Source organism: Plutella xylostella, chromosome 7, assembly GCF_932276165.1.
Source record: "Plutella xylostella chromosome 7, ilPluXylo3.1, whole genome shotgun sequence".
NCBI classification, from domain to species: Eukaryota; Metazoa; Arthropoda; class Insecta; order Lepidoptera; family Plutellidae; genus Plutella; species Plutella xylostella.
The window spans coordinates 587,569-601,788 of NC_063987.1; the positions used below are offsets into that span (position 1 = coordinate 587,569).

Genomic DNA, 14,220 nt, shown 5'->3' on the forward strand with positions numbered 1-14,220 from the left:
ATATTCTCCTATCCCCCCGTGTCCGGTCAGCATTTGTACGTGAGCAGGGGTCAATTTAGAAGTTCGCGTAATTCGGTATGCTTGGTTGACATCCGGTAGAAATTTACGCGTGACTGCTCCTGTACTCGAGGTCGCGTATCGATCTTGCCATTTTCGGACCGATTCCTCTCTGATCTTTTTTCTGACATAGGACAGGGGAACTTTGTCGTAGTCGTGGGAGGTGCTGTGTAGTGCTGCTGTTTTGGCGAGCTCATCGGCTCTTTCGTTCCCGGCAGTTCCTACGTGCGCCCTCAACCAGAACATTTGTATCTCTCCGCCATCGCTCACAGCCCTCGCAATGTTTTCCTTTATGCTTCTTGCCAGGGGGTGGCTGAGTTTCGGATTTTGGAGCAGATCGAGTGATGATCTGGAGTCGCTCAAGATGTTCACTTTTTTATCCGTGCTAGATCTCACCAGTTTTGTTGCCCTGTGAAGTGCATAAAGTTCCGATTGGAAGACCGTGCACGATGGGTGGAGACCAAAAGTCTCGGACAGTTTTTCTTTGCCATCCTCCCACCAACTTAGGGCGGCGCCGACTTTTCCCTCTATCTTGCTTCCATCCGTGAAGATTTGGGAGCCGGTGTCCAGCAGGGTGGTGTTTTCAAGGATCTCGTACTTGGTAGAGGTAAGTGTGGACGGATGTGGTAAGTCCAAGTACCCTACATTCCGTTCGAGATCTTTGCCCGGTGGGAGGTAGTCAGCTGACAAGAGTTTTTTTGATTTGTACAGATTTGCTGCCTCCTGTATTCTGAGGTCGAGAGGCAGCAAGCCCGACAGTGCCAGTGCAGATGTGAGCGACACTGTTCGGTAGGCTTTACATATTTTTTGTGCGAAACCTCTTTGTAGCGAGAAAAGCAGTTTTTTGTTACTTTCCAGTTCGACGGCTTGTGACCAGACGCTTGCGGCGTATGTCATGATGGGCTCCACTACTGCGATGTAGATTGTCCTCACAATTTCACCGTTTAGTCCCCAGGTTACCTTCGCTGCGCGCGCTAGCTGTTTGTGAATGTCTGCTGCCTTTTTACACTGAGCGGTTATGTGAGCTTTGAAAGTTAACCTGCGGTCTATGATGAGGCCCAACAGTTTTATTTCCTCTACGAGGTTTATCTTTGTACCAGCCATGAATAGTTGGGGCAAATCGTATTTCAACTTCTTCGTTAACAGCATCGCGTTGGTCTTATGTGGTGCAAAGTTGAGTTTGTTGCGAGTTCCCCATTCCACTATTTTATCGAGTACTTTGTTAGCCGACACCTCTAGGGTTTTTACTGCTAGACCTGTGAAGACAAGGGCCACGTCATCTGCGAATGCTTGACAATACACTCCTGCAGCCTCTAGTTTGTGCAACAGTGAGTCGAGGATGATGTTCCAGAAAGTTGGTCCTCCTATGGAGCCTTGGACACATCCCTTAGTGGTCCCCTTCTCACATGCCGCTCGAGCGTAGTTGACCTTGATCTTTCGGTCACTGAGATATGAGCATACCATCTCGTACAGATTTTGTGGGCACCTTTTTTTTGCCAGTTGATGTTTTAAAGCGGGCCACCATGCGTTGTCGAAGGCGCCCTCTATGTCCAAGGAGATAAGTACAACAAATTTTTTGGTGTTCATTCCCTCTCTTAGCTGTGCTACAAGGTCATAGAGAGCGTCCTCGGTACCTCTCTGGGGCATAAAGCCGTACTGGTTTTTGTTGAGCGTCGGTAAGATATGCCACTGTAGGCGAGCGACCATTAGTTTTTCAACTATTTTTCCGAGAACTGAGAGTAGCCCTATAGGTCTGTAGGATTTTGGGTGCGTGTAGTCCTCTTTGCTAGCTTTCCGCAAGATCACCACGTGCGCCGTTTTCCATTGCGATGGGAAGTGTCTAAATGATAAGCATTTATTGGCTATCGCCATAAACACCTCCCTCTCGCACTGGATGGCCAATGCAGCATTCATCAACATAATAATATGAGTATGAACTAAACAACGAAGAAAATTTCATTCCATTTTCTATTCTACAAATAGCGACGTAAGAATTGGTATGAAAAATTCAATTTTTCAAGTGAACCGTAGCGAGAACAAATAATACTTCGGAACGGTTCAATAAATTCAGTGTTTCACCTTCGAATGTGTCCTAGACTTGGTTAAAAATAGGAAAATCGATACGACCTAAATCTAGTTATCTTGGTAGAAAGATATCAGCTCTCTCAAATATGGCTACTTATGTAACTGTAGGGCACTGTATGTAATTGGCGTAAATAAGGTTATCAAAGCAACAAAGCTTAGTAACTACCTAAAGAAGATTATTCCTTTTTTGGTGCTAGGTCTTCCAATTTGAATTTATTTAATGTGCCAATAAAAAATGGAATAATTGGAATACAATATTAATTACATGATATTCACTTTACAATTGTTTATGGTACGTTATATTTTTATATTGATGGTATTGGAATAAGGGTTTAGTATACAGACCTTTATAATTATGTTCAGGCCCTGTAGCATAGGGCGCTATTAAGACGTGACAAGAGTTCTCCGTCTCGCTCGCTCTTGAAGCTGCGTGATATGAGTGAGCGCAATGCAAAACTCTTGTCACGTCTTAAATGCGTCCCGTACTAGCCCTTCTGGTACATCATAAGTCCGACATACTGATGAGTGCAGAAACAATAATCATATAGAGTGTACAAGTAAATGTTCAACGTGGTAGTAGATAGAAATACACAATTCTGACTCACCAATGTAATGAAAACATTATCGATTAAGTTCTCAGAATTGAATTCTCGGGCTAGGAGTATATACTCGTATGTGGTAATGATTTTAGTATTTAGTATAAAGTATGAGCAGCGAAGTGTTAGTTAATTTTAATGTTAGTTAAAATGGAACAAACTTAAAACATCAGCTTCGCAATTTTGAAAATCCATTATTCTGATACGCATTTATAATATTCGCACTTACCTACCTATCCTTGTATTATGGTTGTAATAAACATGTGTTAAATTAATACCACAGCCCTAAATGTCTAGTTTCTTTGAAGAAATATGAATGTAAAATTATGTCATCGCTTGGAAAAACTTGATTCAAGGATAGTGAAGCTTGCAGGAAAAGGCCGGTTGCAAATATTTGTATACTTTGTTCAGAGACCTTCGTCCCCAGACACTGGTCTTGATGAAGGCAGGCAATATAATACGTGTTTAATCACGGAGTTTGTTCACGCGTTTAGTCCACGAAGTTTCCGGACATTTTATTAATATTCCGGACACTCTGTTTCTTTTGATTACAACAGAGTTTTTTTTTGTAGAAAAAAAGAGCATTTATTTATCTTGCTATACACAATATTGGATTTTATTCCTTTGATTGCACAGAAGAAGCCGTTCCGAGTGACGTATCAACTATGGGTACCATAAACAAGGAACATAATGCTTCTCTAACGAGAAGGCCTTATACGTCCGGTCCACCGCATTTTCAGCATCAAAGACCAACGCTATACCTACTGACTGCGGCTAATCATTTCAACCAGTGACAAACCCTAGACCCAGCTCTAGTGATTGTTAAAAAGTAGAAGTCAGTGATTGTGGTGTGTCTGATTTTATGCTATGCTACCCCAGTGGTACAGAGGGCCTTTACTTTACTTTCTGTCCTCAGCAACTACTCTGGCCTCATTTTATGCTATACCTAGAGATAATTGTCAGTCTTGCACTTATGCTGTGAAGGTCCTTTCATGTAGGTATGCCTCCCCTATGTGGACAGAGCCTTCGAGTAACCACGATCGATACATTCGCGTGTGGACATGAGTGTTGCTGTAACGTGACCACGTTAATTCATTATGTATATTCAATCTAGATTCAAAAGCCATTAAACATTGAACATATTGTATGAACTTGCTATCACACGTACATCATTAATGAAGGCTTATAATGGAAGACTTAGAAACATGTTTGGATCGATATCCCAAGTTAAAATCCTTTCAACTGCTCGTAATCATCCACTGGTGGTGCATCCATCCTAAAGAGCGTCAGAACACTCTGTCTTCCTCATCCAGCCACTACCAAATACCTTTCTAATGTCCATGATGTCCAGTTGTCCACTGTCCACCAAATGTATATTCTCAGCTACTGTCTGACAAGAGCTTAACTGAAGGAAACGTGGAAAGAAACCGTAGTTTTATAAATTTTAGTATTCAGAAAACAGCTTGAAACCAGAACTGTTGTAATGCATAAAGCCCACACGCCCACAACTTTATATGCAGAATTTCAAGCAAGTCTAGAATGTTAATCGAGTCTAGATCTCCGAGATCTCCTAGATTTGTTAAAGCTAGTAGGACACGAGTAGGCACAAGTTTACCTAGAAAAAATAATTTTATTTCTAATTTACTATATAAATGTTGACCTTTATTTTTTACTTATGAAATCACTCGTAAATATATAGATCAGTGACCGTTTTACCTTTGTAGTTAAGTTAAGTAGTATCCAAAGGGTTGGGTAGGGGTGAAAGGTATTCAGAGCTCACCTTTAATCCTCAATTTAAATAAAGTATTTTCAACAAGTTATCTTTATCATAAAAGCAACGGTGGATTTGATTTGACCTACCTTATCTAACATTATGCTTTGAGAAGACCGAATCAACCCTATTCAACATCTTTCTGGATAAGTAGTAAAATAAACCGTTTGTTTCATGCTGAGCGTTTGAGTTTTCAACCGACCGATCTTTGTGGTAAGATGTAACGGACCCGACAAATAACTACAAGTATTAAATTTAATATTATTATTTATTGAGCTGAAGACAAACAGAAGAGGCCGCTTAGAACACGGGTTTGTAATCGACGTAAATAAACGTCACTATATCGCGATTCACCATAAATATGGCTCTGTGATTTTTGAAACGGGCATTAAAAGAGTTTATCGACTCACCCGTGTAGCGGCCGCCGGGTAGTTACAATATTATACTTGAGGCATGAGGTAGGAAGAGTCATAAAAGGCACTGACTGTGCAGCTCATCATCTTTACATTTATTACTTTATGTAAGTCCTTAGTTATATATTATTATTTTATTACGAGCATTACATAATATATCATTTATATTAAGTGGATCAATAACCAATGAATATTGTGATCAGATGGCTTCTATTATTGAATTCCAATAACCCAGCCCAAAATTCTATACATATAAATAATAGCTTTTGAGATAATATCCCCAACAAAAGTTTGTTCTGTTAACATTGTTAGGAATTGTTAGAACTGGCCACTTCGTGTCTTATCTTAGAGTATTAGAGTTCTACTTTGCTTAAGATTTTAGCAAATTTTCTTATCGTGTCTATAAAGGTTTAGCGTAATGACGTACCTAACCAAACAGCCAAAAAGTTTTATCCTGAATTATTAACTGTTAGGTATAATGATAGCAAATTGTATTGCTTTTGTTGTAACGATTTTAGTCACAGGCTACGTTTGACTGTTAGCGGCCTGGAGAGCGGTCTACTTATCAGTAAGTATGTTATACAGGATGTTGCAAAAAGGGTATACTAAGCCGAAAGGAAGTGACTCGGGGGGTCATCCTGAACAACTTTTGTTCCACGAGTTTTGAAAATTCAAGAAAATATATTTCCAACTAAAGTTAATAAGAATGCCCCCCTGAGTATTAGGTAGGGTAAATCGTGGTATAACTGGCATGTGTCAGTAACTGGCACTTTGACTATAAAACTAAATATATTAAGCTTTTGGATATAGTAAGACCATCTTTGATGTGTTTACAGCAATCTCCAATTATTCATTGATATTATAGTTTAATTTTACGCCGCTAGGTGGGTATTTTCCGGCGCTGGAAATTATCTCAGTCAAAGCGGCGAAGATCGCCAAAAAAATGCACGTGCGTTAAGTTTTTCTTAAGGAGACACCAAAATTTGTATGGCCTGTTTTCACGAAAATAAATAAGTTTTTGATAGTGTGACAATAACAAGGAAGTAGGGGAAGGTCTAAACAATATCATAATAGCCCGATTAACTGTGATTTTAGTTGCTTTTGAGTTATATTTGAGGGTGCTAGTTACTGAAATGTAATTTATATCTTCACTTAGTAACTGGCACCCCCCTGCCAGTTACTAATATTTTGGGTTTTGTGATTTTAAGCTATTTTATACCTTCTATCGACAGAAAATACGATTTAAAGTGCACTGTAAAAACCCCCAGTGTCTAGGCAGCTTTGTTTCAATAACTGGCACGGGGCTGCCAGTTACTAATCTGCATACATTTTTTTTACGCACCAATAACTGGCACTTACTGGTGCGGTAAACATTTCTTTCATGTTTCTTTTCAGAAAAATGACTAAAATCAAGGCAATCTACAGTAGTCTGTAATTGTCCACTGCTGGACCTCTCACCAGCAGTGACATTGCACTCTGTTCTCGACCTTCCTCATCCAGCTACTACCAGCTTTATAAGGTCGTTGGTCCAGCTGGCCCGAAGGTATCCGCCGCTACCCTTGCCTGTTCGTGGTCTCCACTCTAGAGCGCGTTTGCCCCACTGGTCATCGGCTCTTCGGCAGCTATGGCCGGCCTAATGCCACTTGAGCATACAGAATTTAAGAGCTGTATCGGTTACTCAAGTTCTATTACGGGTACCTTATTTCTGATATGGTCCTTCAAAGAAGCACCAATCTTTCCAATGCCCGCTGATCGATTTTGAATCTGTGGACCAGTCCAACCTTCAGTGTCCACGTCTATGATCCATACGTCATCACCAGTAAGACGCATTGACTGAAGACCTTTGCCTTCAGGCATTTTATGTGAAAATTTGTCAAATGTTCCCTTATGCAGTCCAATCCAGTAATACATATTTTGTTTTATGCACCTTACAGCTTCGTTTTCGAAGTTCCTTCTGCCTAGTCGAATAGACTGTCCAAGGTAGACATAATATACTGTTGCTGCATTAAGGCCGCTATGCATGTTACAACGAGGGAATTCCAGAACTGCCCAGGTCTAAATGGAATCAAAGGCTTTCTTATAGTCTTTGAAGAACTTGATAGAAACACGGTTCGTGATGACCTTATAAAACAGCTTGTAAACATGACTTATAAACAAAATTGGTTAAAGAGCTTCTGAAGCTGTTTGAGGATAGTAATAGCTTTCAGAAGAGCTGTACTAATTCTGTCTTTACCCAGAGCATGTGAAGCTGAAAGCCGTAGAAACCTTCAATTTCCGCAAGAAATTTCAGCTTAGATGCAACTATACTACCGTCAGCAGTCTTCAACTTAGCCAAGTCACTTCTCCCAAGCTGCTGAATGAATATGTACATCAAGGTCCATAAGCATTTCCGTTTCCAAATCCAAGGGTTTCTCGATTTGTTGCATTCATATGGACCCACGATTCGTCGCATACTTGTACTGTCATTTTGTCGTAGAAGTCGACCATTACAACGGTGATTTTGAGTCTTACCGGTACAGAACCTAGACAGGTAATTGTACATTACCTAATATCAAATATATTATTGATTTTAGAGTACTTATTGACCTAATTGCATGATTTTTTAAAAGGTGCCAGTTACTGAAACATCATGTGACAGTTACTAATTTTTACTGCCAGTTACTAGGTTTTTTGGGGGTAGTGGATATAAACTTCATTAAAATCGAATATTAATCATATATCTTTACCATTTATGCCTATAATTGTTCGTCATCTTATTGCCAGTAATTCAAGCCTACCAGTGCTTAAATCAGGCCAATACTTTATTTTTAATATATTTTTTTGTGTTGCTAGTCGCTTAAACTGCCAGTTACTAGTACTTTTACCCTATATCTTTGATAAATAATACGAACTATTATTTATTTATTTAATGAATTATTGCACAAATATATAAATAAGTGTAAAAAGGGTGGACTTAATGCTAAAAGAAATAATAATAATAAAGAAATTGCAATGTCACTCAATAATTATTGTATTATATTATTAGTCTCTAATTTCTCTATCATGGTTCCATCACGACCCATTACGTCCCCACTGCTGGGGCACGGGTCTCCTTCCAATGAAGGAAGGGTTTAGGCCTAGTCCACCACGCTGGCCAAGTGCGGGTTGGTGGACCCCAACACAAGCAAGCTTGTGCTGAGAGAGTTGTCGGGTAAGTGGGCAACCCGACTGTCAGATGTTTTCAAGCCGCCCGAAGGCCTCTGACTAGGCTTAACGACTGCTGCCGAAGCAGCAACCGGGACCCACGGCTTAACGTGCCGTCCGAAGCACGGAAGCGTCCAGAAAAGCACCACTTGAAATTGGTCACCCATCCAATGGCTGACCGTGTCAGTTGTTGCTTAACCTCAGCGATCAGTTACGATCACTGAGGCCCGCTCGACTACGGACGCTTCTTGCTATCATGGTTACTTATCATGAATAATATTTATGAAATCATCGAGAGTGTTGTATTACCAATGCCTGTCCAAAATAATATAGGTAATTATGTTCTATATACTGTTTGTAGCTAATTTGATATACGAGTAGTTAGTATCGAGTTACAAAACACGGAATGTAATTAAAATAGTTGAAGTAGGTAATTACAAACTGATGAACAAATTACAAAACCCACAAGCCAATTACATAATAACAATTTTCATACTAATCATCCTATTTTGTTCTGAATTGAAATAATTCAATGTATTTATTTCATTTCCATAAAAGCATCTGAAACCAGCAACTAAATTTGAAAACATTAGAATCTAAATTCAACCTACTAAAGTTAGGTCTTCAAGCCTGACCTTTCCACAGCCAATACGGTGGAAAACCACTTTGATATTATTTTTGGTCACTTACCTAGGTACTGATTTAGAATTTGGAGCAGCGAAGCAGGCTAATGTAAATTATTTATTCGTTTATCCACTTTAGAGCCATAAATGTAGGTTATTATTTATAAAAAAACACAAATAGTGTTGTTGTATAATACATAATTAACACGGTTAATAAATGCCTATTCTCTTTTCCTACATAAAGGGTGGGATACTGGACAAAAATAATAATATTAAATGAAAAAAAAATTAAAAATATTAATACTATTCAAAATCAAAATATTTATTTAAACACCTTAGAGTAATTTAAATTAGAAAGTAACTAAGTACAATATTATGAAATTAAATTGGAAGTGTGTGAGTCAGCAAATTTACGAATTTTGGTGGCTTCCACACTAGGCTCGGCCGGTGTACCGGTTACAAAAATTAACAACTACTTTTAGATCCTGAATATAAAAGTTTATTCTGTCTTGCAATTTGTATGTTACCTACATACAAATTGCAAGACAGAATAAACTTTACATACAAACTTTGTTCCTTCAATGTAACTTTCATTAGATTCTATTCATATTGTCTCATCATCATCAGTCTACGTCGCGTCGCTTTGAAGGCTGAATTCCTAATGAAATTACTGATATTACTTACATACCCTACGTTAGATCAACATACTATCATAATAATATGTGGGGACATCATTTCATTACATGGAAAATTCATTACCATTTGTACATATAGATTCTGCATGTGAGGTTTAAGTTATAACTAACTGGCAAGTATAGCGTGGGACACCCTCCGGCCCGCTTTCCGGTGCTATTTAGAACGCCACACAGCAAATGAACACTATTTGCAGTTGAAAATAAAACCAAATAAGTCAACGTCAAAGGTTAGATAAGAGTAGGTACTTAAATTATCAATATTGGCTCTCCTGTCTAGACCAAAATAACCATTACGATTACGTATAGTCGATCTATTAATGAATTCTGAGTAAACACAGAAGGCCTTCATAGATTTCATAACATAATAGACAATGAACAGAGCTAGAACATTAATACTATCTACATACATATACTCACGACTGTTATCCCCGAAGGGGTAGTCAGAGGTGGCTCACAAGCGAGCCACCCACTTTTCGCAGCACATTTGTACTCACGTGGGTTGCGAACCTTATCGCCGTTTTGGGATAAGTACAATGCACTTAGGATACACATCTAGAATATAGATGTGCAGGTTTCCTCACGATGTTTTCCATCACCGTAAGAGCATGTGGTATGATTGTACTTAAACTACTTAATTGAAAACACAATTGAAAGAATTCATTGTTACAGGCCAGGATTTGAACCCACGGCCTCTCGATTGAGAGGACGAGGCCTTATCCATTACGCCACCACCGCTCATTAATAATATCTAATACACATAAATTGATCAAAAGCCGAGCTAGAGCAGTCACTCGTAGTCGTGAGGCAATTTGCCGTAATGTCAATGTGTCCCGCACATGACATGAGTTTACATGACCTCAGCAGAATTCTGTACTTATAAATATAGGTAAATACTGATTGACAAGGATTTTTCGAGGATATCGATAAATAATGTATTTAATGGTCATTTTTACCAAACTTCATAAAGTGCTAGTGTCAAAGCTTCTCATCAGGAAAACCAAGATCCGAATTTATAAAACCGTAATCCGGCTTACCTTGATGTATGGCTCTGAGGCTTGGACACTCACTCTCAAGGAAGAGAATAAACTTCTGGTTGCGGAAAGAAAGGTGATGAGGAAATGCTCGGACCAATTAGGAGGGAAGATGGTAGCTGGAGAGTACGGAAGAACCAGGAAATCGAAGACCTGATTTCCGAGCCAAACATCATTGGTCAAATGAAATCCCAGCGATTCCGTTGGCTTGGTCATCTGCAAAGGATGGGGGAGGATCGCGCTGCCAAGAGGGCCTACCTTGGAGTACCAAGCGGTCGTAGACCCAAATATCGCTGGAGCGATGAAGTCGGCAAGGACCTGCGTCAACTACAGGCAGGCGACTGGAGAGCGACTGCGCAGGATAGAGACCAATGGCGACTTCTTGTGTCTGAGGCCAAGATCCACTTCGGGTCGCTGAGCCAGCGGAGTAAGTAAGTAAGTTTACCAAACGTATTAAAAATTGTATTTAAATCAAATTATAAATACATTTTGTACTAACTGACAAGACGTTTGACAGGCTACTAAATACGTTTAGCGTTTGGTGAAATTCCACCTAAGTATGCTTTTATTCCCTTTTAACCCTTCCTGCTGGGGCACGTGTGGAAGGAGACATGCCCCAGCAGTGGGGAGGTGCTGGGTCGTGATGATGATGATGCTTTTATTCGGCTGCGTTCTGTCACTAGGCGTTCGTAACTCTTCAAATTGCGTAGAGTCTTAGAATAACAAGTACATTACACGTTATTCTTTGGTAGAGTGAACGCAAAACTAACATAAGTATACAAAACCTCTAGTACGAGTTTTGCAGTTTACGAAAACCAAAAAAATATCTGCATAAGTGCCAATTTCTCCATTGTAGGTCTAACCAACAGGGATTGATTTATAAATTAAACGTCATCTCCATATAAAATTCATGACAGATGTGTCAAAAGTTAACCACTACTCCCTAGTTATGCTCTAACCGAGAATGGAGAAATTGGCACTAAGCATAATAAACAATAAGCATGTTACTCAGTAACGCGGCGTTACTGAATAAAAAAAAATCATTTACACGACTTCTGAAAAACAAAAGTGACATAATTACAAAATCCGCTCTCCGGACGAAACCATTTCGGTGACATCTTTCTTACAGCCGCGCTCTCCTTCAAACTTTTCAAAGTAATTTAAAAGTAAAATGAAATAATAATGGTTCTTCAGATAATATGCTTTACCCAGAAGCATGGCCGACGATCTAGAGGTCTCTTTTTAGTAGGTTCTTTTGTTTCATGAAAAAAAGGCTGCCACATCGTGCATTATAGCTTTTTTTTTTAAATGCTAGTATCAATTTTTTGAAAACACGTCGTTTTCTTTAGGTTTTTTTTTTCATTCCGAAACGTTTTGGGTCTTTTGCTTTTATAAACCATTAACGAACAAGATGGAGTGCCGCTGCAAATAATACCTTACTTTCCTAGCTACCTCGGGGGTCAATCTGGACAACCATTGTACCCCCTTTCCGTTAGTCGACTATTTACAGGACACCCTGTATATGGCACTACTACCTACCTCGACGCCCACGTTTCCACTTCCCGGCCGGAGCTCTGAAGGGTTACTCTATACTGACGAAAAAGGAAGTTTCGGAGTGGTGCTGCGCGAACCACGACCCTATCCCGTTGTATTAAACGTGCCGATTGCACGACAGCTCTCGTTCGTTAGTTTTTCGTCAATATGGAGGAATTCACCCTCCGAATTTTTCCCTTAACGTCGCTTCCCATAATGTCGCTTTGCGTTTTACCTCAATTCCCAATACCTCGCTCCTCGCTGCACAGTGGTTCCCGGCACACCGCGCCACATTTATGGTTAGAATCAGTACTGTCAGAGTCAGAATTTTCATAAAAATTATAATAATTAGAAATACAAAACAAATAAATAACGCAACCATCATTCCAACCATCTCATTATTCTTTTAGGAATAAAAAAAAACTTTATACAAGGTGTTGCAAAAAGGGTATACTAAGCCGAATCCAGCATGTGCAGCATGTTGGATTCGGCATTCTCCATAGTAAGAAGTCACTATGGAAAATGAAAAAAAATTTCACGAATTTTGTAGAAAGTATACCTTTTTTTGCAACACCCTGTATAAGAACAATTTTAAGCAATCTTAAAATATAGTTTGAAAAAGAAAAGACTAACCATGACTGTACCATAAGTTAGCGCGACATTGGTATCGATTCTGAAGGGCACACTTCCTAATTTTAAAATGAGCTAAAATTTCTAAATTTAACTGACAGCGCTAATTTTTGCTATTCTGAAGGCAACGATTTTAACGGCCAACTAAATTTAATAGGCTGATTTGACGTCTTTAAAATGAGTGTTCCCATACTTAGGACAAATACCAAATGATGGCAGCGAAATATAGATATCATGGAAATATAGTCGTTATTTTATTTTTTTAATCTTAATTTACTTTAAATACATAAAAACATGTTAAAAATATATTTAAAAATATACTAAATGCATTTACAGCCTATTATTATCGTGAAAAGCATAACTATTAGTGTTTCCAATGTGACTCATTATAGGTAATTTAGAAATAAATTACTGGCAACCCCAAAAAAATACATTGACTTTTTCATTGTTTTCTTTCTCCGATTGCCGGGAAAAAATTCCATGGTGATAAATACGATACGAAAGATCTTAAATTATCCGTGATAGCTACTTGCTTACAAAGGTTTTCATTACACAAGTTTTCCTATAAGGTAAGCCATAAACATAGTGAAATGTTTAAGTACATGTAACTTGACGGATTCGTCTTTGGAATTCGTGTTGATTGTTACGAAGATTTTGTGCAAATCCATTATATAAAATGAGAAATTCGCACCTTATTCATATTCTGCTTATTCGTGTATATTTGCTTACGAAATATTTTATAATTTCAGATGCAAACATAACCTTAAAACATCAGCCAGCAGCAAGTTATATGAAACACAACATCTGCATCAACAAGTATGAAAGGATCCAGTCGCATTCCCGTTCAGACTATCTAAGTTACCTAAACAGAAGGTTAGTATTTATACTTACTATGTAATAGAGTGAAAAAAAAAAGACTTACTTACAAAATTTACAAAATTAAATGATTGAGTGTTAAAGATACTTAAGTACTTCAATCTCTCTTAGCGGTGAAACGATTCATCATCAGCCCATAATCATCCACTGCTGGACATAGGCCTCTCCCAAGGGAGTGCCACAACACTCTGTCCTCGGCCTTCCTCATCCAGCCACTACCGGCTACCCGCCTAAGGTCGTCGGTCCAGTGGGCAGGAGACGATTAGCCAGTCTCATTAATTGTCTACCGCTGATTGCATCAAAGTCTATCTTGGTACCAACCTACCTATACATACAGTTTGTTTTATGCAGTGCACTATGTGATGTAGTGAAAAATATTATAAATTATTCAATTTAGTTAATGTTATTCATATACTTATCATATTATTATTGTTACAGAACTAAATTGAAACCCAGGAAGGATTATAAAATCTTGTCTTCTCGAAGCGACCTCTTCCAAGACTCGTCAGTGCATATAATAAACAAGATTATTATATTTCATACAAAAGAACTTTGATAGATACATGTGACTATGTTATAAAATGAAATAAAGCTTCTCTAAATTGTGTTACTTTCATTTTCTAGTGGTAATAAAACTTAGTTGGCAGTGAATAAACTTAGTTAGTAAAGCTAACAAACCCCCTCTATTAATTATTTCAAAGATTGACTTTTGGTTACTTTAACAATG

The 14,220-nt window shown here is 38.6% G+C and overlaps 1 protein-coding gene and 1 long non-coding RNA gene across 2 annotated transcripts in view; one reads left to right on the forward strand and one right to left on the reverse strand.

Annotated features, from left to right (window-relative positions):
* LOC105385696 (IDLSRF-like peptide) overlaps positions 1-14,220 on the reverse strand; it is a 99,123-nt gene that overhangs the window by 82,137 nt on the left and 2,766 nt on the right. The window lies entirely within an intron of this gene.
* On the forward strand, positions 12,649-14,096 carry LOC125488731. Its single transcript, XR_007266448.1, has 3 exons — positions 12,649-13,186; positions 13,367-13,490; positions 13,932-14,096. It is a non-coding gene; the product is annotated as an uncharacterized LOC125488731 (long non-coding RNA).